At 46.6% G+C, this 26,143-nt stretch overlaps 1 long non-coding RNA gene across 1 annotated transcript; it reads right to left on the bottom strand.

The window, feature by feature from the left end:
• Positions 1-6,867: 6,867 nt before the first annotated feature.
• Positions 6,868-23,066, bottom strand: LOC119941038. The gene is made up of 3 exons (XR_005455078.1): positions 22,975-23,066; positions 7,463-7,618; positions 6,868-7,230 (listed from the first exon to the last, which is right to left on the bottom strand). It is a non-coding gene; the product is annotated as an uncharacterized LOC119941038 (long non-coding RNA).
• Positions 23,067-26,143: the final 3,077 nt, after the last annotated feature.

A 26,143-nucleotide genomic window follows, 5' to 3' on the forward strand; every position in this document is an offset into this window, starting at 1 on the left:
GGTCATGGGTTCAAATCCCAGCTCCGCCACTTGTCAGCTGTGTGACCTTGGGCAAGTCACTTAACTTCTCTGGGCCTTAGTTCCCTCATCTGTAAAATGGGGATGAAGACTGTGAGCCCCCCGTGGGACAGCCGCATCTCCCTGTAATCTCCCCAGTGCCTAGAACAGTGCTTTGCACATAGCAAGCACCCAATAAATGCTATTATTATTATTATGTGCAAAGCACTGTTCTAAGTGCTGGGGAGGTTACAAGGAGAAGGAGAAGACCCAGGTGATAGTCCTGGTTCGGCCACGAGCTTGATGTGTGATCGTGGGGAAGTCACTTAACTTCTCTGTGCCTCAGTTACCTCATCTGTAAAATAGGGGTTAAGACTGTGAGCCCCCCGAGGGACAACCTGATCATCTTGTAACCTCCCCAGCGCTTAGAACAGTGCTGTGCACTGTAGCATGGCTCAGCAGAAAGAGCCCGGGCTTTGGAGTCAAGGGTCACGGGTTTGAATTCCGGCTCTGCCAATTGTCAGCTGGGTGACTTTTGGCAAGTCACTTCACTTCTCTGGGCCTCAGTTCCCCGCTCTGTAAAATGGGGATTAAGACTGTGAGCCCCCCATGGGACAACCTGATCTCCTTGTAACCTCCCCAGCACTTAGAACAGTGCTCTGCACATAGTAAGTGCTTAATAAATGCCATCTTTATTATTATTATTTGTTAAGCGCTTACTATGTGCCAGGCACAGTACCATACAAGTTAATCAGGTTAGAAACAATCCGTCCCACACGGGGCTCACAGTCTTAATCCCTAGATGAGGGAACTGAGGCACAGAGTAGCGAAGTGACTTACCCAAGGTCACACAACAGACAAGTGGCGGAGCCAGGATGAGAACCATTTTTTTGGCCCTGGGAAGCTTCTAGCCAAAGTTCCATAGCTTTGGGGCCCTCCTTCCCTCAGCAACCCGAGACCTGAGTCACGGATGCCCGGCGCTTTGGGATCACCCAGGGGAGGTGGGGTGAAAGAGGAATCAGAGGCTCATCCTCAAGAAGTCCACCCCAATCCTCGCCACCAGTCAGGACCGTATCCCAAGCCATCCCAGCTAAGCCACTCACTCCCAGAATCGCGCTCTATACACTGCTTCTCTATGCCAGACATCTGATCACATAATAATAATAATAATGTTATTTGTTAAGCACTTACTAAGTGCAAAGCACTGTTCTAGGCACTGGGGAGGTTTCAAGGTGATCAGGTTGTCCCACGGGGGGCTCACAGTTTTAATCCCAAGTTTACAGATGAGGTAACTGAGGCCCAGAGAAGTGAAGTGGGAGTAAGCCTGGGTCTGTCATCACTGGGGAAGGTTTCGGGGGGGAGGCTGAGTTAGACCAAAGAGCCTGGGGCTATGCTTTCTGGCCAGAACCGACTAAATCATCCAATTATAATGGCCAAGTGTCCTCTGGTAAATTCAATTCTAGTTGTTTCAATCCCAATTATCTGAACACTTCAAGCAAAAGAGTACGTTGGGGCCTGAATTTCTGAGATAATTTTTCAGAGCTGGCCAAGCTATTGAATTAATCATCTGGACTTCGCCTGCTGTATGACCTTGGGCAAGGAAGGAGCCCCTTCCTTCCTCTCCCCCTCGTCCCCCTCTCCATCCCCCCGCCCATCTTACCTCCTTCCCTTCCCCACAGCACCTGTATATATGTATATATGTTTGTACATATTTATTACTCTATTTATTTTACTTGTACATATCTATTCTATTTATTTTACTTTGTTAGTATGTTTGGTTTTGTTCTCTGTCTCCCCCTTTTAGACTGTGAGCCCACTGTTGGGTAGGGACTGTCTCTATATGTTGCCAACTTGTACCTCCCAAGTGCTTAGTACAGTGCTCTGCACACAGTAAGCGCTCAATAAATACGATTGATTGATTGATTGATTGAAGTCACTTCACTTCTCTGAGCCTTTGTTTCCTCTTCTGCAAAACAGGGGTTAAATTCCTATGACAGGGACAGGGATTGTATCTGATCTGATTGTATTGTATCATAGTAGTGCTAATAATAATGATAATAATATAGCAGCATTTGTTAAGCACTTATTGTATATCAAGCACTTTATTAAAGGCTGGGGTAAAGCACGGGCCGGGAGCCAGAAAGACCCGGGTTCTAATCCCAGTTCCGCCACTTGCCTGCTCTGTGCCCTTGGGCAAAACACTTAACTTCTCTGTGACTCCCTCATCTGTAAAATGGGGATTAAGACTGCGTGCCCAAATTGGGAAATGGACTGTGTCCAACTTGATTAGCTTCTATCTACCCCAACACTTAGAACTATGTGTTTGACATAGAGTAAGTGCTTAACAAATACCATAAAAGACCCCCTAAAATACAGGATAATTAGGTCAGACACATACCAGGTACTTAGCACAGTGAGCATATTACACCCTGAACAATATAATGATGATTATTATTATTTTATTAACTTGATTATATTTGTTTCAGTCTCCACTTCTTCAGGCCTGGGAAGTCAAGGTTCTATGGCTTTGGGGCTTGTCTTCCCTCAGCAACTAGAGACCCGAGTCACGGATGTCCGGCACTTTGGGATCACCCAAGGGATTTGGGGTGAAAGAAGGATCAGAACCTCAGCCTCAAGAATTCCACCCTGATCCTTGCCACCAGACAGGACCGTATCCTAAGCCATCCTAGCTAAGCCTCTCCTTTCCCTACAAAACAGCAGAGAACAGGTCATGACCTCGCTCTCCAGAACAGGTACCGCTGACTCAATCCCTAACAAAAGATGGGTTCTTCCTGGTGTCTATCCAAATCCCTCCTGATGGCAGATGCTCCTGTTTCTTCTTGCCCAACTCTCGACCCTTCCCAGACTGGACGACGGCTTCGGCTCTAAGCCCTCTCAGCCCTCCCCCTGCCACCCAGCCTAGCTCACTCTCCTTTTCAACCCCATCCTGGAGAGGGTTCCCACTCTCCTTCCACCGCCGGCACCGTCCTTATGGCGGGGAACAGTCTCCCTATTTCTAACCGACTCCCACCACCCCCTTCCTTCCTTCGTGGACTGGTTTAAGGCATCTCCTTCAGGAAGCTTTCTCTGTTATCATCCTCTGAGATATCCAGCCAGCCAGCCCAGTCTGTGATTCATCTTATCCCTCTGTGGACACCTAAATCTGTCCTGACTCCTCTATGCGGCTGGCATGATAAGGGAATTTATCCGGGTCCTAAGCTGGCCCCCTGGCTCCCCAGGACTGTGCTGGATATGGGGGATTCTTCTCCTTTCCCATCCCCTCAAGCCTTGCTCTGACATGCAAGACTCCAGAGCAATCAAGTCAATTTCCCTCCCTGCTCCAATCTTGGGAGCCCCCCCAAGCCAAGCCTTGTGACTTGAAAAGCAGCATGGCCCAGTGGATAGAGCATGGGCTTGGGAGAAAGACCTGGATTCTAATTCTGGCTCTGCCACTCGTCTGCTGGGTGCCCTTTGGCAAGTCACTTCACTTCTCTGGGCCTCAGTTTCTTCATTTATAAAATGGGGACTAAGACCGTGAGCCCCATGGGAGACACGGACTGCATCCAGCCTGATTACCTTCTGTCTACCTCAGTGCTTAGTACAGTAGCTGGCACATCGTAAGCTCTTAACAGATACCATAAAAAACCTCATTCCTCTGATCCTAAACCAGCTTTCAATGGGTCTGCTGGCTCATCAAAGGTGAATATTTTTCTTTTATCTCTTTCCCAGGTTGACCACGGAGTAGTGGGAAAGTCTTCAGCACAGCAGTTCTTTACACATTCCCTAGCGAAATATTAGGAAAAGAAAAGAAGGGCAGTAAATGGGGCATTACCCACGCTTCATGGGAAAGAAGAGGAAATGGCCAGAAGCAATTGCTGGGTGAGGAGAAGAAGGTGGTTCTCAGAAACAGATGTGCTGAATGGGAGATTTCTAGCCCAAGACAAGTCAAACCCAGACAGTGTGGGGACTGTTCTCCACTCTCAGATGTGCCAAATGGCCTCGGTCGTCTCCAGTCTTTCCCATTCCTCCCCAGGCCTCACTGGCCACCTCAGTTCATTTTGGTCTTCCCCAATCCTTCCCCATCCTCCTCAACGCTCCCTAGTCCTTTTCCATTCTCCTCACTCCTTTCCCATCCTCCCCAATCCCGTGGCCCACGTGGTCCCGTGCCCCTCAGTGGGGAACAAATAGCATGGTCCGTGGAGGTGACATCATAACATCCAGCTGGCATCCACCCCGGATGTCACTTCCTTCAGAAAGCCTGACTTACCAGACATTGGCTTTTTTACATTCCACATCAAGGATCCTGCCTCCAGGAAGTCTTCCCTGATTCATCCCACTCACTTTCCTTCCCTTCCACTCCTGTCGTTCCTGTCACTTTATGGTCATGAGGATGTGGGTTGTTTCAGTTCTGCTCTGCCTCTCCTAATAATAATGATCATGATGATAGTGTATATTAAGTCCTTACCATGGATCATGTGCTGAGGTATAGACAAGAGTCCCTGTCCCACTTGAGGTTCCAGTTGGAAAATAAAAATAAGGGAGAATAGATATTTTGTCTATTATTATCATTATTATTACTATTATATTTGTTAAGTACTTACCATATGTTAAGCACTATTTTAAGCCCTGGGGTAGATACAAGTTAATCAGGTCAGACACAGCCCCTGCCCCACATTGGCTCACAATTCAGTAAGTAGAGAGAGCAAGAATTGAATCCCCATTTTGCAGTTGAGGAAAACGAGGCTCAAAGAAGTGATTTCCCCACGATCACACATCAAGCTCAGGGCCAAACCAGGACTATCATCTGGGTCTTCTGCCTCCCATTCCTGGCTCTTTCCACTAGGCCTTACTGCCTCCCGCAGACTGAGAGCTCCCTGAGGGCAAGGGTCATGTTTAGTCTCTACCACGCCAGCTAATCAGACGCAGCACAAAGTTGGGGGTCTGTTCCTGCACTCTTCCTCTCCCTCCTCCTCAGCAAACATAAGCTTAACTTCACAAGAAATTTGACCCTCAGAAAATTCGAGCCTACTGCCCTCTTCTCATTCCTCCTCCCAGAGCAAGACCCAGGGAAAGTTGGAGGGGCCTGAGGGCTTCCTCCCTGCCTCTCCAAGAGGAAACCTGAGGCCCAGAGACATTACATGACTCACCCAGAGTCCCCCAGCAAGTCAGTGCAGAGCCTCTCTCTCTCTCTCCCCCATATGGCACTCAGGTTTTCTTACCTGCTTGTGTGACCTTGGGCAAATCACTTTTCTGTGCTCCAGCTTCCTCATCTGTAAAATGGCTATAAAATATTTGTACGCTCCGTCCTCCACCTCCCTTGCTTTGACTATGAGCTTTGTGTAGTACAGGGACTGTGTTCTATCTGTTTATCTTTCCTACTGCTTAGCACAGGGCTTGCACATAGTAAAGCAATTGGCGGAGTGGGAATTAGAACCCATAACCTTCTGACTCCTGGGCCCATTCTCTACCCACTAGGTCATGTTGCTTTTTCACTTTGTTCATCTTCCCTGTACCCAATTTTTTCTTTCAAAATACTGTTGCTTGTGCCTATTTCACTCCCCTCAGTTGGGAAGAGCTGTAAATGGGTCTCATCCTTACGTAGACCTTTCCTTTTTCCACGCTAACTTAGAAAGTCTTGGCTTTGCTTTCTGAGTACAGTATTTATCCTCCCATATTTTCCATTGAACAGCCTAATTTTATCATCCTCCTGTAATTTAGGAGAACCAGGAGAATGCCCGTCACGGGGGATGGATTGACCAGGGTTCACCCCCTTGCCCTGTCTCAACACACACAAACACGCACAACCAACCACACACAGGCCATTTGGGGAATGCCTATTTTGGGCTCCAATTCCATAATGTTCCCCACTTGTTCTGCTGGGTGACCTTAGCAAGTTACTTCTCTGGGCCACAGTTACCTCACCTGTTAAATGTGGATTAACAACAACAACAACAACAACAACAAGGATGGCATTTATTAAGTGCTTACTATGTGCAAAGCACCGTTCTAAGCGCTGGAGAGGTTACAAGGTTATCAGGTTGTCCCACGGGGGGCTCACAATCTTAATCCTCATTTTACAGATGAGGTAACTGAGGTCCAGAGAAGTTAAGTGACTTGCCCAAAGTTACACAGCTGACAATTGGCAGAGGCAGGATTTGAACCCATGACCTCTGACTTCCAAAGCCCGTGCTCTTTCCACTGAGCCACGCTGCTTCTCTTAAGCTGCTTCCCAATCTTAAGACTGGGAGTCCCATGTGGGATAATGTCTGTGTCCAATCTGCTAAGCTTGGATCTACCCTAGTGCCCGGCACATAGTAAGTGCTTAACAAATACCATAAAAAAAAAAAAAATAATGCCACATGAAATGGCCATTTTGGAAAGGTCAAGAGGGGCCACGATTTTTAGCAGGATACTGGGAGCCCCTATAAGATTGTGGCCTTTGGGACTGTAGCCCCTAAATTAATCCAGCCCTGTCTGTCACAGGACTGTTAATGGTTCTCTGTCCTCATCCTCACTGGTTTCATTTCCAAATCTGCTGGGCATCTAGCTTTGAATTTCTTCCGAAACTGGGGACCATGCTCGTTGCTAAAGAAGGAATTCAGTCATCAATATCACCAAATAAGGATAGTCTCCTGAATCTTTCATTTTTGAAAATGGCCATCCTTTCCAGAGTTCAAAAAGGCACTGGTTACTTCTAGATTTTGAGTCCCCCGGCCATAATAAAAAAGAATAACTACATAAGAAAATTAAATAAAACCTAGTGCCTTCTTAAGGTTTATTGCAGTAACATCCAATTTCACAGAACAAATGTTGATTTAAAATCAAAAACCTATTTATTTTGGTAGACACACCAGATCTTGTTGGCCCAGGGCACCAAACTATTAACACCAAACCCTGTCTTTGAGATTGAGACCCTGACCACACAATTATCTTGGATGTCCCTCTATTTGACTCTGGAAATTGTTCCGTAATTATTTTTGCCCCGTTTTCTGTCCATCCTTTTGATGAGGGGAATCGCTGGCCAGAAGCTTCATGTTGAAAATTGATATAAATTTCTGAGATTTAGGACTTCTAATTTCTGGCCCCATTATTTGTTATAACCTTAGCCTTTGTCTTGCAGAAATACACTCATTTGATTAATTTTGATTGATGTTAGAGTTCTTTTCAGTTATGACTGTAGTTGGCTGCATTCTGTTCGGTCTATTTTTTCACTATCTGCCAACGACTGTTCTCCTAGAAAAAAAAACAAAAACCACCCATCGATCTAAATTTACATTTACGGGTATTAAGTTTGGGGGTCTACTCTGAGAATCTTAATCAGTGACAGATCCAGTTTCTTAACCCATTCTTCTAGTGATGCCTCCCAAATAATTTTGTCACTGAGGCGTAGTTTGGTACTTCTACACCTTACGGGATCCATGATACTTTTAAAAATATCCCGGCGTCACCAGAGGGGACAACATACCTGAGTAGGAATTCCCAATCCTCAGACTGAGGGGCTGACCTTCACAGTAGCTTATTAGATTTTTCCAGTAGGATCTTCCAGAATTTTGAAGATGCATGTAGAATTGTTTTTTTTTTTAATCTGGCCTCTGCCATTTGCTCGAGAATGAAATATCTCCTAGGAATGAGAAAAGAGTCTCTTTAATGTACCGATACAGTTCTGATACTGGTACGGCGATACAGATGATCACTCTCCCCTGCTTCAAAACTGGATTTGCCCCCTTTATTCATTCCTCCCTCAGTCCTAGAGCCCTTTTGTACAGATCCATAATTTATTAATTTACATTAATGTCTGTCTCCCCCGCTAAACTTTAAGCTGATTGTGGGCAGGGAACGTGCCTACCAACTCTGCTGTATTGTATTCTCCCAAGCGCTTAGGGCAGTGCTCTGCACACAGTAAGCACTCAATAAATAAGGTGATTGATTGATTCTTGGGGTGCCAGATTCAACCCAAGCCATCCACTCTTTTTCCTGTTGTATAACAGATGAATGTACCAATTCAGTTGATCTGGCAAATTTCCCTATTGTTCCTTGCACTGCTCATTAGTTCCATCCCTCTTTTAAGTTTTCCAGCTAATGGTCTGCCCTTTAGAACATGTATTACTGGAATGAAATCCATTTTAAGCTCAATTTTATAGCTTCAAATCCAAGTAGATACCTGCCTTGAATGCTTACGTTGCCTTCCACTGGCAACTTAACATTTTCTGAATGAACTCAATGGCTGAACATGTTTGCAATTCCCAAATAGATATTCTATTCCTCTACTCAACAATGAAATGTACAGTTTCTTTCTTACCTTTAAATTATGCTCACATATTACAGAAGCAGCGTGGCTCAGTGTAAAGAGCACGGGCTTTGGAGTCAGAGGTCACGGGTTTGAATCCCGGCTCCACCACATGTCTGCTGTGTGACCTTGGGCAAGTCACTTAACTTCTCTGAGCCTCAGTTCCCTCATCTGTAAAATGGGGATGAAGACTGTGAGCCCCCCGTGGGACAACCTGATCACCTAGTATCCCCCCCAAGCACTTAGAACAGTGCTTTGCACATAGTAAGCGCTTAACAAATGCCATCATCATTATTATTATTATTACAAGAACCCATACTTGGAGTATTAATTTCAAGTGAACCGTCTGAGTATTACCTCAGAAAATTCCTGTAGTTTAGCTTATTTTTACCTGTTTTTTGTTTTTTATATGGTATTTTGTTAAGCGCTTACTATGTGCCAAGCCCTGTTATAAATCTGTTGTAGTGTACTATTTACTGGAGAATCTGACCAGGTCTAGCTTGAATTTTGGCTTTATATGCCAATCTGGAATGCTTTTACTTGACGTTATGTTTCCTATCATCGTGTCTGTTCTATTAATAATAATAATAATTGTTGTGTTTGTTAAGCGCTTACTATATGCCAGGCACTTTACTAAGCACGGGGATAGATACAAGCTAATCAGGTTGGGCACAATTCCTGTCCCATACAAGGTCCATAGTCTTAATCACCATTTTACAGATGATGCAACTGAAGCACAGAGAAGTGAAGTGACTTACCCAAGGTCACACAGCAGACAAGTGGTGGAACCAGGTTTAGAACCCAGGTCCTTCTGACTCCCAGCTCTGTACTATATCCACTAGGCCATGCTGCCTCTACTTCTAACGAAGGCATGGGGGTCTCTTTCTTTGCCTTTTACGAGTCACTCAAGGGTGCTGCTGTCATTTTTAAATTTATTATAAATAATAATAATAATGATGGTATTTGTTAAGCACTTAATATGTGCAAAGCACTGTTCTAAGCACTGGGGGGGATATAAGGTGATCAGGTTGTCCCTCGGGGGGCTCACAATCTTAATCCCCATTTTACAGATGAGGTAACTGAGGCACAGAGAAGTTAAATGACTTGCCCAAAGTCACACAGCTGACAATTGGTGGAGCCGGGATTTGAACCCATGACCCATGACTCCAAAGCCTGTGCTCTTTCCACTGAGCCACGCTGCTTCTCATATAAATACGTACAAACATATATATCAGGTGCTGTGGGGAGGGGAAGGAGGTAAGGCGGGGGGGATTGTATTTATTATAATGGCATTTATTAAGCGCTTACTATGTGCAAAGCACTGTTCTAAGCACTGGGGAGGTTACAAGGTGATCAGCTTGTCCCACGGGGGGGCTCACAGTCTTAATTCCCATTTTACAGATGAGGGAACTGAGGCACAGAGAAGTTAAGCGACCTGCCCAGGGTCACACAGCTGACAATTGGCAGAGCTGGGATTCAAACCCATGACCTCTTACTCCAAAGCTCGGGCTCTTTCCACTGAGCCACACTGCTTCTTTCTTGTACATCAAATACTACTATTATTACCCTTCAGAGAAGATCTCCAGGGCTGTCTAACCTGGGTTAGGGCCTGAAATCCGGAACCAACGCGAAGATCACATTGGATTCCATCTCCACTCCTCTGAGCCGCTCCGTCTCTGTCCTTCATGTTCACAAACTTGGTGTCTTTTGCCTCTTCGTTGTCCTCCCTCCTACTTGGACAGTGAATCCCCAGTGGGGCAGTGTCTGTGTCCAACGTGATTAACTTGTACCTTTGTGCTAACACACAAAATAAGCACTGAAGCAGTGTGGTTTTGTGGCTAGAACTTGGGCCCGGAAATCACTAGAACCTGTGTTCTAATCCCGCTGCGTGACTTTGGGGCAGGTATCTTCATTCCTCTGACCTCAGTTCTCTCATCTGGAAAATGGGGATTAAGACTGCGAGCCCCAAGTGGGACATGGACTGTGTCCAACCTGATAAACTCGTTTCTACCCTAGCGCTTAGTACAGTCCCTGGCAGAGAGTAAACATGTAACAAATACCTGAAAAAAAAAAAAAGACAGAAAGTGCCAGAGGAGTCAGCAGGAAGCAACAGAAGAAGACTGACATTTGGACATAGTTTAATCCTATAAATAAATAACTTATTTGTTGTTTCATACAACAAGCAGTGACTGGAATGATTACAAAGGTAGATTCTTACCCCGGGACCGGGAGGGAGCCGAAACAGAAGATATACCTCTTTACAGACGGATCACTTGTAAGTGGGTAACAAGGTAAAACCAAACGTGACTGCTACACACCACCAGAACTGTTCATCCAAGAGTTTACCTGGCTCCTCGTAAGTAGAGTGCAACCAATCAATCAATCAATCGTATTTATTGAGCACTTACTGTGTGCAGAGCACAGTACTAAGCGCTTGGGAAGTCCAAGTCGGCAACATATAGAGACGGTCCCTACCCAACAGTGGGCTCACAGTCTAGAAGGGGGAAACAGAGAACAAAACAAAACATATTAACAAAATAAAATAGAATAGATACGTACAAGTAAAATAGAGTAATAAATACGTACAAACATATATACAGGTGCTGTGGGGAGGGGAAGGAGGTAAGGCAGGGGGGATGGAGGGGAGAGTGCAACACGTCCCGGCAGACAGACCAGAGTCTACTAGCTCTGCTGTATTGTCCTCCCTCTCCCAAAGCACTTAATACAGTGCTCCACGCACAATAAGTGTTCAATAAATACCACTGAGTCCCAACTTGTGCTACTCCCAGCCTCTGATTTCCCCCAGTGATCTCTTTCAGGGTGAGGATCATGTCTACCCAACTGTATTGGACTCACGCAAGAGCTCAATCCAGTGCTCTGCACACTGTAAGCACTCAATAAATACCACCGATTGTCTCTGCGGGTCAAGGGGCCGGGGCAAGAGAGGGGAGATTGAGGAGCAGAAACTCCTCTGTGGTCCAGGAGCAAATTCTGCAGTGTCCAACCTTTTATTGTTCACCCTCAACCAGTCAATTAATCAATGGTATTTACTGAGTGCTTACTATGTGCAACACTCTGTAATAATAATGATAATGCTGGCATCTGTTAACCAATTACTACGTGTCAAGCAATGTTCTAAATTTTGGAGTAGATACAAACTAATCGGGTTGGACACAGTCCCTGTCCCATGTGGGGCTCACAGTCTTCACCTCCATTTTACAGATGAGGTAACCGAGGCTCAGAGAAGTTAAATGACTTGTCCGATGTAACAAAGCAGGCAAGTAGCAGAGCAGGATTAGAACCCAGGTCCTTCTGACTCCCAGTGCAGTTCTCTATCCATTAGGCCCAGCTGCTTCCCTAAATGTACTGTAGGACGTGCTTGGGGGAGTGTAATATGAGAGAGTCATCCACGAGTTTACAGTCTAGAAGGGGAGACGCACATTAATATAAACAAATTAAATTCCAGATACGTACAGAAGCGCTGGGGGACTGAGGGAGATGTGAATAAAGGGTGCAAGGGTGAAGGCAAGGGTAAATGAGGACTTGGAGCAGCGAAGGGATCTTGGAGGAGATGTGTTTTTAATAAGGCTGTGATGGTGGGGAGAGTGATCATGTGGCGGATATGAAGAGGGAGGGCGTTTCAGGCCAGGGGCAGGATTTGGGCAACAGGTCCGTGGCGAGATAAGACAAGACCGAAGTACAGAGATTAGTTTGGCATTAGAGGGGCAAAGTGTGCAGGCCGGGATCCTTCTTTGGCCTTGATTAGCTTGTACAGCAGCAGGGAGAAGCATAAGGAGATTAATACAATAGTAAGTGTGGTATTTAAGTGCTTACTATGTGCCAGGCACTGTACTAAGCACTGTGGTGGAGAAAACAAATTGGGCAGGACATAGTCCCTGTCCCACATGGGGCTCACAGAAAAGCAGCATGGCTCAGTTCATTCATTCAGTCAGTCAGCAGTCGTATTTATTGAGCGCTTAACTCTGTGCAGAGCAGGGTACTAAGCACTTGGAAAGTACAATTCGATAACAGATAGAGACAATCCCTTCCCAACAACGGGCTCACAGTCTAGAAGAGGGGAGACAGGCAAAACAAAACAAGTAGACAGGCTATTAAATGGATCATTTTGAGAGGGCAGCTATTACTAATTCCAAAGCACTGGAATTGTAGGAAATACAAAGTCGCAACTCCCACCTGCATTCCTCTCTTAATGTAACTCCTCTAAGGTTGGGTGGACCAGAGGTGGAAAAACAGAGTAAAAGAAGATAATAATAATGATGGTATTTAAGTGCTTACTATGTGCCAAGCACTGTTGTATATACTGAAGCCGTATTGGATGCAGGGCACTGCACTAAACACAAGAGAAGTGGAGATGCTGAGAACCAGCTTAGCCAAGTGGATAAAGCCAGGGCCTGAGATTCAGAAGGACCTGGGTTCTAATCCAGCCTCTGCCACACGTCTGCTGTGTGACCGTGGCCAAGTCACTTCATCTGAGTGAGAGCCCCATGAGAGGCAGTGGCAAGAACACAGGCCTGGGAATCAGAGGTTATGGGTTCTAATCCCGGCTCTGCTGCTTATCAGTGGTGTGACCTCGGGCAAGTCACTTAACTCCTCTGTATCTCAGCTACCTCACCGGTAAAATGGGATGAAGACTGTGAGCCCCACGTGGGACAACCTGATCACCTTATATCTACCCCAGTGCTTAGAACAGTGCCTGGCAGATAGTGAGTGCTTAATACTATTATTATTATTCATGATAAGAATAATCCCCATTTTAAAGATAAGGGAACTGAGGCACAGAAAAGTGAAGTGGTAAGTGTTTTACAAATGCCATTATTATTATTATTATTAGTGACTTGTCCAACATCACAGAGCAGACAAGTGGTGGAGCTGAGATCAGCACTTAGAACAGTGCTTTGCACATAGGAAGCGCTTAATCAATAAATGCCATCACTATTAGAACCCAGGTCCTTCTGACTCCCAATCCCATGCTCTATCCACTAGGCCATAACTCTCAAGTCAAGCTAAGTCAAGCGCTTAGTACAGTGCTCTGACACAGTAAGTGCTTAATAAATACAACTGATTGAATGAATGAAACATCCACACTCAATTCATCCTGTGAGGAAGCAGAAACCCCTGCTCAGCCTTCTCTCTCTGGTGCTCAGAAGGAGTGCCTTTACTTTCTCCCGGGGAGTTTATCACGTAACCACCTGGCTAGTGGAAAGAGCACAGTCCTGGGACTCAGACGATCTGGGTTCTAATCTCGGCTCTGCCACTTGCCTGCTGTGTAACCTTGGGCAAGTCACTTCACTTCTCGGCACCTCCTTGGTAAAATGAAGATTCAATATCTGTTCTCTCCCAAACCCCACATTAGACTGTGAGCTCCATATGAGACAGGGACTGTGTCCGATCTGATTAACTTGTATCTGCCCCGGCACTGAATCCGGAGCTTGGTGCAGAGTAAGCACTGAGCAAATAATACAATTATTACTGTCTCCCCGGGCCCCCCACCCCCACCTTGAACTGCTTGAAGAAACATAAATATTTAGATGTTTTCCCAAACTCAAGATAAAAATCTCCTAAAAGATAGAAACAGCATGGCCTACTGGAAAGAGCCATCCTTGGAGTCAGCAGGACCTGGGCTCTGAAACCAGGTCTCCAGTTTCCCAGGTCTGTGCTCTTTCCACTTGGTCACGCTACCTCATATTTGGGGAAGCCCACCGGTGGTTTCTGCTTCCCTCCTTTCCTTATTTCCGGCCTCTGGTCTCTTCCCGGTTCACCTTTCCTTCAAATGATTGTAAACTCCCTGAAGGCAGGGGTCGTATCTACCAACCTTCTGGAATTCTACTCCTCCAACTGCTTAGTAAAGTGCTCTCTACATAGTAGATGATAAGCACCTCAAGGGCAGGGATTGTGCCTAACAACTCTATTGTTGAGTTCTCTCAGTGCAACCCATTTGGCCAAAGAGATATAAAGTCATTTTCAGCTCTCTAAATTTGTAAAACATCTCCCAATTACAACCATTCCCTCACCTCAGGCCCATGCCTGCATGCACATTTTTATGACAATTTTGTGCATGCGTGTGTGTCTACGTATGTGAGGGGGTGTGTGTGTGTGTGTATGTGGCATAAGCTTTGCCTGTGGGTGCCTCACCTCCCTCCCATTCCCTGACAGGGTTACCACAACCTCCCTAATTCTGGAGGGGCAGTGAGCTATTATTTTTAGTGCCGCATTTCTGATCAGCTCTCTGTTTACCAAAGGGGATTCGACACCATCCTTTCTGTTTGCTCTTCCCAGCCGGAAGTGGTTCTCGGAGACCCGGGCTGTTTCTGGGGCATGACGGTGGCAGTCTGAACCACTCGGAGCCCTGAAATTGATTTTTCATGCCCTGTCCCATGTACAATTATCCTCTCCTGGAGCTCCCAGATAAGACCCCAGGCCTTCTGGCAGGCTCCAGAAGGACCCCTCGGATCCCTGGCCCCAAGTTGCCACGATGAGGACCCTCTCTCCTGTCTACGGGAGGTGGCTCAGTGCTCCTGGGCTGGCCCTTCTCCTCCAGTGAAAGACATGAAGATGGGGAGAGACAGACAAGGACTCCTCAGGGCTCATCTTGCAGCCTGAGAAGGAGCAGGGAACTGTCACCAGACTTCCAGAACTCCACGTGGCCCCGCGATTGGCTCCTCTCTTCCCTTGAGTCAGGACACCACCCTAATAATAATTATAACTATAACAATAGTAATATCTGTTATGCACATCCTATATGACTAGCACCGTATTAAATACTGGAGTAGAGTCAAGATTAGAGAAGCAGCGTGGCTCAGTGGAAAGAGCACGGGCTTGGGAGTCGGAGGTCATGGGTTCTAATCTCCACTGTGTGACTTTGGGAAAGTCACTTAACTTCTGTGTGCCTGTTACTTCATCTGTAAAATGGGAGTTAAGACTGTGAGCCCCACGTGGGACAACCCGATCACCTTGTATCCCCCCAGCGCTTAGAACAGTGCTTTGCACATAGTAAGCACTTAACAAATACCATTATTATTATAATCAGTTTGGAAAGGGTCTCTGTCCCCCATGGAGCTCACAGTCTAAGTAGGAGAGAGAAGAGGGATTAAAGATGAGGAACCTGAGGCCCAGAGAAATGAAATGACTTGCCCAAGGCCACACAGCAAGCAAGGGTTAGATCCGGGGTTAGAACACAGGTCCTAGCCTTATGTTCTTTCCAGTGACCATACTGTTTCATCATCATCATCATCATTTTGTTTAGCTTTGTCGTGTACAGAGTACTCTGTGTTCTGGGAGTTTAATGAAGTCGGTATACTGGGAGTGTGTATAGTGGGTGAGAGAAGAATGGGAGTATGTACCGTGAGAGTGAGTATAGTAAACATGTGTATTTGGAGCAAATTAAACCAAAATGGTCTTTGGAAAGTCAAATGACTCGACAGATTAGCATATTTTGGACACAATCAGGACTGATCTCTGGAGAAGACACTAATGCTAGGAAAAATCCAGGGAAAATATGGAAGAGGCGGACCGGCAGCTAAATGGATAGGGACCATAACAACGATAACGGAAGAACTATTAGAAAGGTTGCGGATTATGGCAGAGGATGGGACGTTCTGGAGAAAGTTGATCCATGGAGTCGCTATGAATTGGAAATGACTCGACGGCGCTTAATAATAAAATAACAGTGGGGGTGAGGGTAGCCGGGGTAAGTATAGTGAACGTGTGAATAGTTGGGGTGAATATAGAGGGAGTGTGTATGGTGGGAATGTGAAAAGCGGGAGTATGTGAGTGGGTTTGCTGGGGGTGTCAGAAGCTAGGGTCCCGGCCTTCTGGCTTCCTGTGAGGCCAGGCCTGGACTGCCTCTCCCCACTGCCCCAGGCCCTGGTCACCCTCCGTGGGCCCCAGACCTCCATCTGTGTGCCCTCCCTATGTCATCTTAGGGCTGAACAACTTGTGCGGAGACAACAGAGTCCATGAGCAAGTGCCCGTCTGTGTCCACTGGCTGCTGACTTTTTTGGTTCATGGCTCACACTCGCTTCATTTTTGTTTGTTCAGTTACATGTGTTAGGGGGTGCGAGGGTCCACCCCTCTGAGTTGAAGCAACAGTGGTGAAGCCCTGTACTGTCAACCAGCTAGTCAGGAAGTCTCAAATTTTAACTGACCGGTGGATCCAATTGCTTTAGTCTAATTCATGGGCCCTCTGGTTACCCAACCTAGAGAAGCAGCCCGGCATAGTGGATAGAGCATAGACCATAGGGAAGGCCATGAGTTCTAATTCCCACTCTGCCACTTGTCGGCTGTGTGACTCTGGGCAAGTCACTTCACTGGGCCTCAGTTACCTCAGCTGAAACATGGGGATTGAGACTGGGAGCCCCACATGGGACAAGGATTGCGTCCAACCTGATTAACTTGTATCTACCCCCGCACTTAATACAGTGCTGGCACATAGTAAGTGCTTAATCTAATTAACCTGAGCTGTGGGTTCTATGATAGAGACCTGGTCTGTCACTCCAGTTCAGCCTGGCTCCTCCTCCATTTGGAGGATACCCTAGACTCTAAGCTCACTGTGGGCAGGGAGTGTACCTGTCATATTGTTATTTTGTAATAACGGTGGTATTTATTTATTAAGCATTGTTTTAAGCACTGGGGTAACCAGGTTGGATATAGTCCCTGTCCCACATGCGGCTCATAGTCTCGATCTATATGTTGCCAACTTGTACTTCTCAAGCGCTTAGTACAGTAAGTGCTCAATAAATACGATTGAATGAATGAATGGTCCCCATTTTACAGCTGAGGTAACTGAGGCATAGAGAAATGAAGCGATTTTCCCAAGGTTACACAGCAGAGCCGAGATTAGAACCCACATCTCCTGGCTCCCAGATCTGAGCTCTTTCCATTAGGCGACACTGCTTCTCCGTACTCTCTACTCTTGTATTGTGTACTCTTGTACTCTCCCAGGTGCTTAGTACAGTGCTCTGCAAACAGTAAGTGCTCAGTAAATGCCATCAATTGGCCACCTGCCCCGCAGGCTGACTGGAGCCCTGCCTCCACTTCCCCACCAGCACCTGAGACTTAAAATCCCAGGCCTCTGACTGCCGCCCGGCCCTAGTGCTCTTCCTGCCCCTATAAATAAGCCATCTGGGTGGGCAGCTTTAATTTGCACTTTACCTATTGGTGTTGACTTTGCTATTTCCAATATTATAATTTCATTGTACAGCGGGTCCTATTCCGGGGAGGCACCTGATGCTGCCAGCACTTTCGAGCCCCTACCTGGGCCTCCCGGGCATCGTGCCCAGGGTCCGGGCTGACTGTCTTCCCCTCGCGCCATCCCAAGCAGACAGACTCCAATGGCTCCAGAGCCTCCGTGGAGAGGCGTCCATGGAAGAGGAGGTAGTAGCGGTGATGGCAAGGGTCTCAAACTTCTCCTTCCCCAACCCCCTGTAACTTATCCAGACGACAGCAGAAATTAATCAGTCAGTGGTATTGGAATGTGTCTATTATGTTGGACTCTCTCAACCGCTTAGTACAGTGCTCTGCAAGCAGAAAACGCTCAATATTCAATCGTATTTATTGAGCGCTTACTGTGTGCAGAACACTAATAAGCGCTTGGGAAGTACAAGTTATCAATACAACTGAATGGATGAATGAATACTGGGAGCTTACAGTGTGCAGAGCACTGTACTAAGCACTTTGGAGAGTACAACGTGATAGGTTTAGTAGACAATTTCCTCCCTCAAGGAACTTATAGCCTAATGGGGAAACAGACACTATAATTACCCTCAGTGATATTTACAGGGTGCTTACAGTGTGCAGAGCATTATTCTAAGTGCTTGGGAGACTACAATGCAATAGGGTTAGAAGACACAGTTTCCTCCCTCAAAGAGCTTATAGCCTATGGGGGAAACAGACTCTAAAATACATGACAATCGATGGTATTTATTGAGTGCTAGTGGTGTGCAGATCACTGTATTGTCACAGGTTTGGCAATACTGAACTGGCAAAATACTGGACTGGAAAATACTACACGCCAGTTCTCAGGGAAAGGATGTCAGATTTTCCAGGCTGGGCAGCTCAATAAACTGATACATTCCCCTCTGAACTCGTGGTGGGCAGGGAGTGAATCTGTTGGTGATATTGTACTGTCCCAAGTGCTTAGTACAGTGCTCTGCACACAGTAAGTGCTCAACAAATACAACGGACTGACTCACTATCTCTCCCTAGCTATTGGGCTGCCCATCTTTCTCTAAGTTTTACTGTCTGTTTCTGGCAGAAAATAGTATTTATTAAGTGCTTATTTTGGGTAGAGAACTGTACTAAGCATTGGGAGAGAATACTCAAGTGGGAATCAGGCACGGTCCCTGCACCTCAGAGGGCTAATAATCCAAAAATAAAAATGGGGTGGGGGGGCCCATCTGGAAACAGACCCAGAAGGTACCTCTGCATCTCTCTTATTCTTCGGTTCATCTCTCTCCTCTTTCTCACTTTCTGCCTCCCATTTCCCTTTTCTCTTCCATTTCTTTCCCTCCCTTTTTTTAATCTCATTATTTTGCGACATGACAGAGAAGGACCCAGGGGGGAGGAGAGTTTCACAGATGAAGGCGCCGACAAATCCAGCAAAAAGACATGAAGAAGATGGGCTTCAGATGACCCTCTCCGAGAGGGCTCCGCTGGGAGGAACGGGGCACGTGGACAGATGAGTCAGGAGCGGAGACAGAGGGGGCGGGGAATGGTCCGCCTGGGCCGCAGTCTGAGGCAGGAGAAGGCCCAGGCCGGAGAAGAGGGGGTGCCGGGCTTTGGAAAAGAGGTCCGAAACATCTTTTATTAGGACGGATTCCTGGATGGCTTTTGAGAGGAACGTCTCAGAAGCCAGTGCTTGATGTGAGGGGAAATGAAAGATACTGGTCAGAGTTGGTGTGGCAGGTAGAGGAAGGCGGAGCAGACTGGCAGGGAGTCAGGTGGCTCTCCCGGACAGCTAGAAGCCGGCCTGGGCCGTGGCTTCGGGGCCCATGCCCGCCCCACCACTTCCTGGCCCGAGTCCCAGGGGCGTTACCGGCTCGGATCCAAGTCCGGAGCGGACCTGGCTTTCTCCCTTGTTCACTCTCCAGTCCCTCCACGTGCCCCCAGACCCATTCCAGGTGTACAGGGGACTAGGAACTTTCCGTGTTCCTTGCCTTCCCATCTTGCCCCACTAACAGAACAGCTCAAGGAGGAGGGGAGGGGGAGACAGAGAAAGAGTGAGAGTGTCTCTCTCTCTCTCTCTAGGGGGAAGAGGCCTAGATTGGAAAATGGGTTGGTTTGGGGATTCTTTAGCCCAACCCCACTTCCACTGGCTGTTCCCACACTCTGTCCTGCCGCCAAGCCGTTGTGCCCGCCCCCACCCTCTCTCCTCGCAGGCAATGGGGCCTGCTTCCTAAGAGCCGTCCAGCCGGGCCCTGGGGGCCTGTCGTCCGGAGCTGGAACTAGCTAATGCCGAGGCCCAGGCACTGACCAGGCTCGCGTGAGCTGGCAATCTGGCTCTGGTCCACCTACTCTGTCCTGGAAAGGGCTCTGCTCGTCTGGCCCCAGGCCAGTCCTGCTCGGAGCCAAACGGAAACGAGTATAGGCCCAATGGACAGTGGCACCATACTCACTTCAATCAACTGTATTTATTGAGCGCTCTCTGCGTGCAGGACAGCAAGCTAAGTGCTGGGGAGAACACAACGTATCATCATCATCAATCATATTTATTGAGCGCTTACTGTGTGCAGAGCACTGTACTAAGCACTTGGGAAGTCCAAGTTGGCAACATATAGAGACAGTCCCTACCCAACAGTGGGCTCACAGTCTAAAAGGGGGAGACAGAGAACAAAACCAAACATACTAACAAAATAAAATAAATAAAATAGATATGTACAAGTAAAATAGAGTAACAGATATGTACAAACATATATACATATATAAACATATATACACATATGTTCGTAACAGGTTCGTAGACACGTTCTCTGCCTACAGTGAGCATACAGTCTAGAAGCTGCTTGGTCTAACGGTTAGAGCACGGGCTTGACAGAAGGACCTGGGTTCTAATCCCCGCTCCGCCACTTGTCTGCCATCTGATCTTGGAGAAGCCACTTTACTTTGCTGGGCCTCAGTTTGTAAAATGGGGATTAAGGCTGTGAGCCCCACATGGGACCTGATTAGCTTGTGTCTTCCTCAGGGCTTAGAACAGTGCTTAACACAGAGTAAGCACTTAACAAATACCATCATTAATATATCACTAACCCTGCACATCCGGACTGTGGCTTTGAACTGAAATGGAGCACAGAAGAAATATTTGTCATGGGACGGACAAGGGGACTCTTCATCTGGTCTTCTATTAGAGACCCGATCTCTCCTCAGAGATGGAGGTGAAAGCTCTGGGGCAACTAAGGTAACAGAGGGACAGAGGTCTCCCAAGAAACACTCTAGGTTTGGACAAATGTGTCTCATATTGTACTCTCCCAAGAGCTTAATATAGTGCTTTCCATGTTCCTTACCTTCCCATCTTGCCCCACTAATAGAACAGCTCTAGGAGGAGGGGAGGAGACAGAGAAAGAGTGAGAGTGAGTGTGTCTGTCTGTCTGTCTGTCTCTCTCTCTCTCTCTCTAGGAGGAAGAGGCCCAGCTTGGAAAATGGGTTGGTTTGGGGACTTAATAAACTTAATAAAGGGAGGCGCTTAATAAATACAATTAATTGATCCTTTGCATCCCTTGAGATAACTTCCAAGGGCTATGAATATCTCAATGTCCGGCATCTGGGAGAGCCACCGGTAGCTAGCCACCCTCACACAGATAGAGCAGAATAACAATAACTGTAGTATCTGTTAAGCCGTTACTATGTGCCAGACACTGTTCTAAGCACTGGGATGGATACAAGCAAATTGGGTTGGACACAGTCCCTGTCCCACATAGGGCTGTCTCACTCCCCATTTTACAGGTGAGGGAGCTGAGGTCCAGAGAAGTGAAGTGACTTGCCCCAGGTCACACAGCAGATAAGTGGTGGAGCCAGAATTAGAATCCATGACCATGGCATCCACTAGGCCATGTTGCTTCTAGGGCAATGAGCAGTACATAGTCGTCCATCGTGGATGACTGGATTTCATAAAAACAATCCCATCAGCAAATCTTGAATCTGGCAAACTACCCAGCAGATTTGGCTGTCCCCCAAAATTCCATGAGATCCCAAGGCTACTTTCATGATTAATTAGACCGAGAGCCCCATGTGGGACAGGGACTGTGTCCAACCCAGTTATCTTGTGTATATTCCAGTGATTACTATAGTGCCTGACATCAAAAGAGAAACACATTAGAACCACCGCGGCCAAGGGTGTCTATCACTGGCCTGGGAGTGAGAAGGACTTGGGTTTCGATCCCTGCTCCGCCACTTGTCTGCTGGGTGACCTTGGGTACGTCACTCATCTCTCTGTGCATCTCATCTGTAAAATGGAGCTTAACACGCGAGACCTGGATTGGGTCCAATCTGATTAGCTTATATCTACCGAGTGCTTACTACAGCGCCTGGCACAGAGTAAGCGCTTAACAAATACCGATAAAAAAAATTGAAAGTGGTTAACAATATTATCACAATTATTATTGTCATTATGATAGAATGGCCAACTGAATCGGAGTTGAAGGTGACCTGGAAATCAATCAAGAAATTCATCAGTCCTGTTAACTGAGCACTTATTCTGGCAGAGCACTGTACTAAGCACTTGAGAGAGTGCAATAAAACAGAGTTGGGAGACAACAAGCTCACAGTCTAGAGGGGGAAGTGGGACACCACGACGACCTTCACTGTCCCCACCTTCAAAGTCTCCACCACTTCTCAGCTGTGTGACCTTGTGGAAGTCACTTAACTTCTCTGTGCCTCAGTTACCTCATCTGTAAAATGGGGATTAAGACTGTGAGGAGCCCCACGTGGGACAACTTGATCACCTTGTATCCTCCCCAACACTTAGAACAGTGCTTTGCACATAGTAAGTGCTTAACAAATACCATCATTATTATTATATCACACAAGCGCTTAGTACAGTGCTCTGCACATAGTAAGTGCTCAATAAATATGATTGATGATGATCTCCAAGAGGCCTTCCCCGACTAAACCCCCATTTCTTCTTCTCCTCCCACTCCCTTATGTGTCATCCTAGCATCGGATTTCCACCCTGTGTCCACCCTCCCTCAGCCCCAAAGCACTTATGTGCACATCCATAATTTATTTATTTATATTAATGACTACCTCCCCCTCTAGACTGTAAACTTCTTGTGGGCAGGGAAGAAGTCTATCAATTCTGTTATATTATACTCTCTCTAGTGCTTAGTACAGTGCTCTGCACACAATAAGCAACAATAAATGTGACCAACTGGTTGAATTATAGACCTTCAACTATCACCTCTCTAAATGATACATCCACCATTAACAGGACCAACCACTATTAATCTTATTATTGTAACAGCTCAAGGGGCAGCCAATATTGAACTCCAGGAGGATGAAGACAACTGGGAAAACATTTTCCAACAACATCAGAGCAGTCCTGTCAGACAGAGAAACGCCATCTACCTCAGACACCATCTAAAGGCCATAAGTGAGCATTTTTTAGAGGCCACACCAAGACTGGTTTAACAAGAACGCCTTCAGGATCAAAGAGCTACTCAGAGCACACCAAATCATACCTCTGTGGAACCTCGACAGAAGAGTTGTCCGTCGAAGTCTCCCTCGTGACTCGCAGAACAGGTCAAGGAACACGCAAGGTGACAGGAAGCAGCGTGGCCTAGTGGACAGAGCACAGGCATGGGAGTAAGAAAGACCTGAGTTCTAATCCCAGCTCCGCCACTTGTACGCTGTGTGACCTTGGACAAGTCACTTCACTTCTCTGTGCCTCAGTTATCTCAGCTGTAAAATGAGGATTAAGACTGTGAGCTCCATGTGGGACATGAACTGTATCCAACCTGATTACCCCAGCACTCAGTACAGTGCCTGGCACCTAGTCAGCGCTTAACAAATACCATTTTTTTTTTAAAAAGTGAGATGACAAGACTTCAGAAGCACTCCAATCCTAAATCTAACCATCTAATAATAGTGGTACAATGGCTAAGTGCTTACTATTTGTCAAACACTGCACTCGGCAGTGGGGTAGATATAATTGAATCATCCATAATCCTTATCCCACAGGGGGCTTCCAGTCTAAGAGGACAAGAGAACATATATTTCATCCCCACTGTACAGTTGAATATACTAAGACAAAGGGAGGTGATGAGACTTCGATCGTGAGTCCCATGTGGGACGGGGACTGGATATTGGCACAGAGTAAGTGCTTAATGAATACTACAACAATAATAATAGTGAATAGTGGTAGATCCAGGATTAGAATCCAGGTCCTCTGACTCCTCAGCCCCAGCTGGTTCCACTAGGCCACACGGCTTTTTTTGTTGCTTTGTATCCCAGAGGAGGGTGGGCACAATATTCCGGGACCATTTCAAACAACACAGGCAGAAAAAGAATCCTACAGAGAGGGCAACAAGATTACATCTTCTCCCCTCTACCCCATTTTACCACTGAGGATAAATCCTCAGGGACAGCGAACCTGTCGATTTTGAAGACGTGGACTTCACTTTCAATAGCAGATGGAGCTGTGAAGAATGGTGAGACTCTCGGTTCTGATAATATGGCCATTGAGATCCACAAGGAGGGGAGGACTGTGCTATTCCGAGCCCTGAATGGCCTCTTCCCAAAAAGAGGAAACACAAAGAAATGTCACAGTGTCTCAGAGATGTCACCGTTTCTAACCACTTCAAGAAGGAAGAGGACAAAATAGCTGAACTCTTACTAATCAGTCAGTGGTATTTATTGGGTGCCTGTGGTGTACAGAGCACTGTATTAAGTACTTAGGAGAGCACAATACAGTAATGATAATAACGGCATTTGTTAAGCGCTTACTATGTGCAAAGCACTCTTCTAAGCGGTGGGGGGGAATACAAGGTGATAGGGTTGTCCCACGTGGGGCTCACAGTCTTAATTCCCATTTTACAGATGAGGTAACAGGCTCAGAGAAGTGACTTGCTCAAGGTCACACAGCAGACATGCGGCGGAGTCAGGATTAGAACTCATGACCTCTGACTCCCAAGCCCGGGTTCTTTCCACTGAGCCACGCTGCTACACAGTCAGTAGATAAATTCCCTGCCCACCAGGAGCTTAGAGTCAAGAAGGGGTGACAGAAGCTAAACTAAATTAGGGTTACAAATATAAGTGCTGTGGGGCTGAGGGTGGGCTGAATATCACTAATAATAATAGTATTTGTTAAGCGCTTACTATGTGCCAAGCACTGAACTAAGCACTGTGGTAGATACAGTGCTTGGCACATAGTAAGCGCTTAATGAATGCCATTATTATTATACAAGATAACCAGCTTCCACTTGGGGTTCACAGTCTAAGTAGTAGGGAAAATAGGTGTTGAATCCCCATTTTGCTGGTGATGGAACTCAGGCACAGAGAAGTTGTGACTTGCCCAACCTCACACAACAGACAAGTGACAGAAGCGGGATTAGAAAGTAGTTCGTCTAACTCCCAGACCTGTGCTCTTTCCACTATTGGTTCAGATTTTAATTCCCCAAATGTGGTATCTCCTCATTCCGCAAACCCTGCCATGGCTCTAACTCCAGGTATCCTTGTCCAGCTATTGAAGAAAATCTTTAACAAAATAGTCTCAGAATTCTAGTGTGAATTTCAACCAGAGAAGGGCCCAGCAGCCATGATTTTTTGTGGCATTTCAGGTGCCACAAAATCCTACCCTGCCTTGATTATTGAATCAGCCTCTTTGCTGACCTCTCTGCCTCCTGTCTCTCCCTACTCCAGTCCATATTCTCCATATTAGAGAAGCAGCGTGGCTCAATGGAAAGAGCACTGGCTTTGGAGTCAGAGGTCATGGGTTCGATTCCGGCCCTGCCAATTGTCAGCTGTGTGACTTTGGGCAAGTCACTTCACTTCTCTGGGCCTCAGTTACCTCATCTGTAAAATGGGGATTAAGACTATGAGCCCTCTGTGGGACAACCTGATCACCTTGTAACCTCCCCAGCACTTAGAACAGTGCTTTGCACATAGTAAGCACTTAATAAATGCCATTATTATTATTATAGTCTGCTGTCCAGATCATTTTTCTACCAAAAGTTCAGTCCATGTTTCCCCCCTCCTCAAGAACCTGCAACGGTTGCCCATCCATCTTTGCATCAAACACAAACTATGAGCCCCCCTTTTAGACTGTGAGCCCACTGTTGGGTAGGGACTGTCTCTATATGTTGCCAACTTGTACTTCCCAAGCGCTTAGTACAGTGCTCTGCACAGAGTAAGTGCTCAATAAATATGATTGATTGATTTAAAGCAATCAGCTTGCCCCACATCTACCTCACCCATTGCCTTCTACAAGCCAGCCCACACACTTTACTACTGTAATGTCAAACTACTCACTTTACCTCAATCCTATCTTGCCACTGACCTCCCACATCCTACCTCTGGCATGGAACACCCTCCCTTTTCATTTCTGACAGATAATAATAATAATAATGACGGCATTTATTAAGCGCTTACTATGTGCAAAGTACTGTTCTAAGCGCTGGGGAGGTTACAAGGTGATAAGGTTGTCCCACGGGGGGCTCACAGTCTTAATCCCGATTTGACAGATGAGGTAACTGAGGCCTAGAGAAGGTGAAGTGACTTGCCCAAAGTCACACAGCTGACAAGTGGCAGAGCCGGGATTTGAACCCATGACCTCTGACTCCAAAGCCCATGCTCTTTCCACTGATCCACGCTGCTTCTCTACAGATGATTACTCTCCCCGACTTCAAAGCC

Source organism: Tachyglossus aculeatus, chromosome 19 (assembly GCF_015852505.1).
Source record: "Tachyglossus aculeatus isolate mTacAcu1 chromosome 19, mTacAcu1.pri, whole genome shotgun sequence".
Lineage (NCBI taxonomy): Eukaryota > Metazoa > Chordata > Mammalia > Monotremata > Tachyglossidae > Tachyglossus > Tachyglossus aculeatus.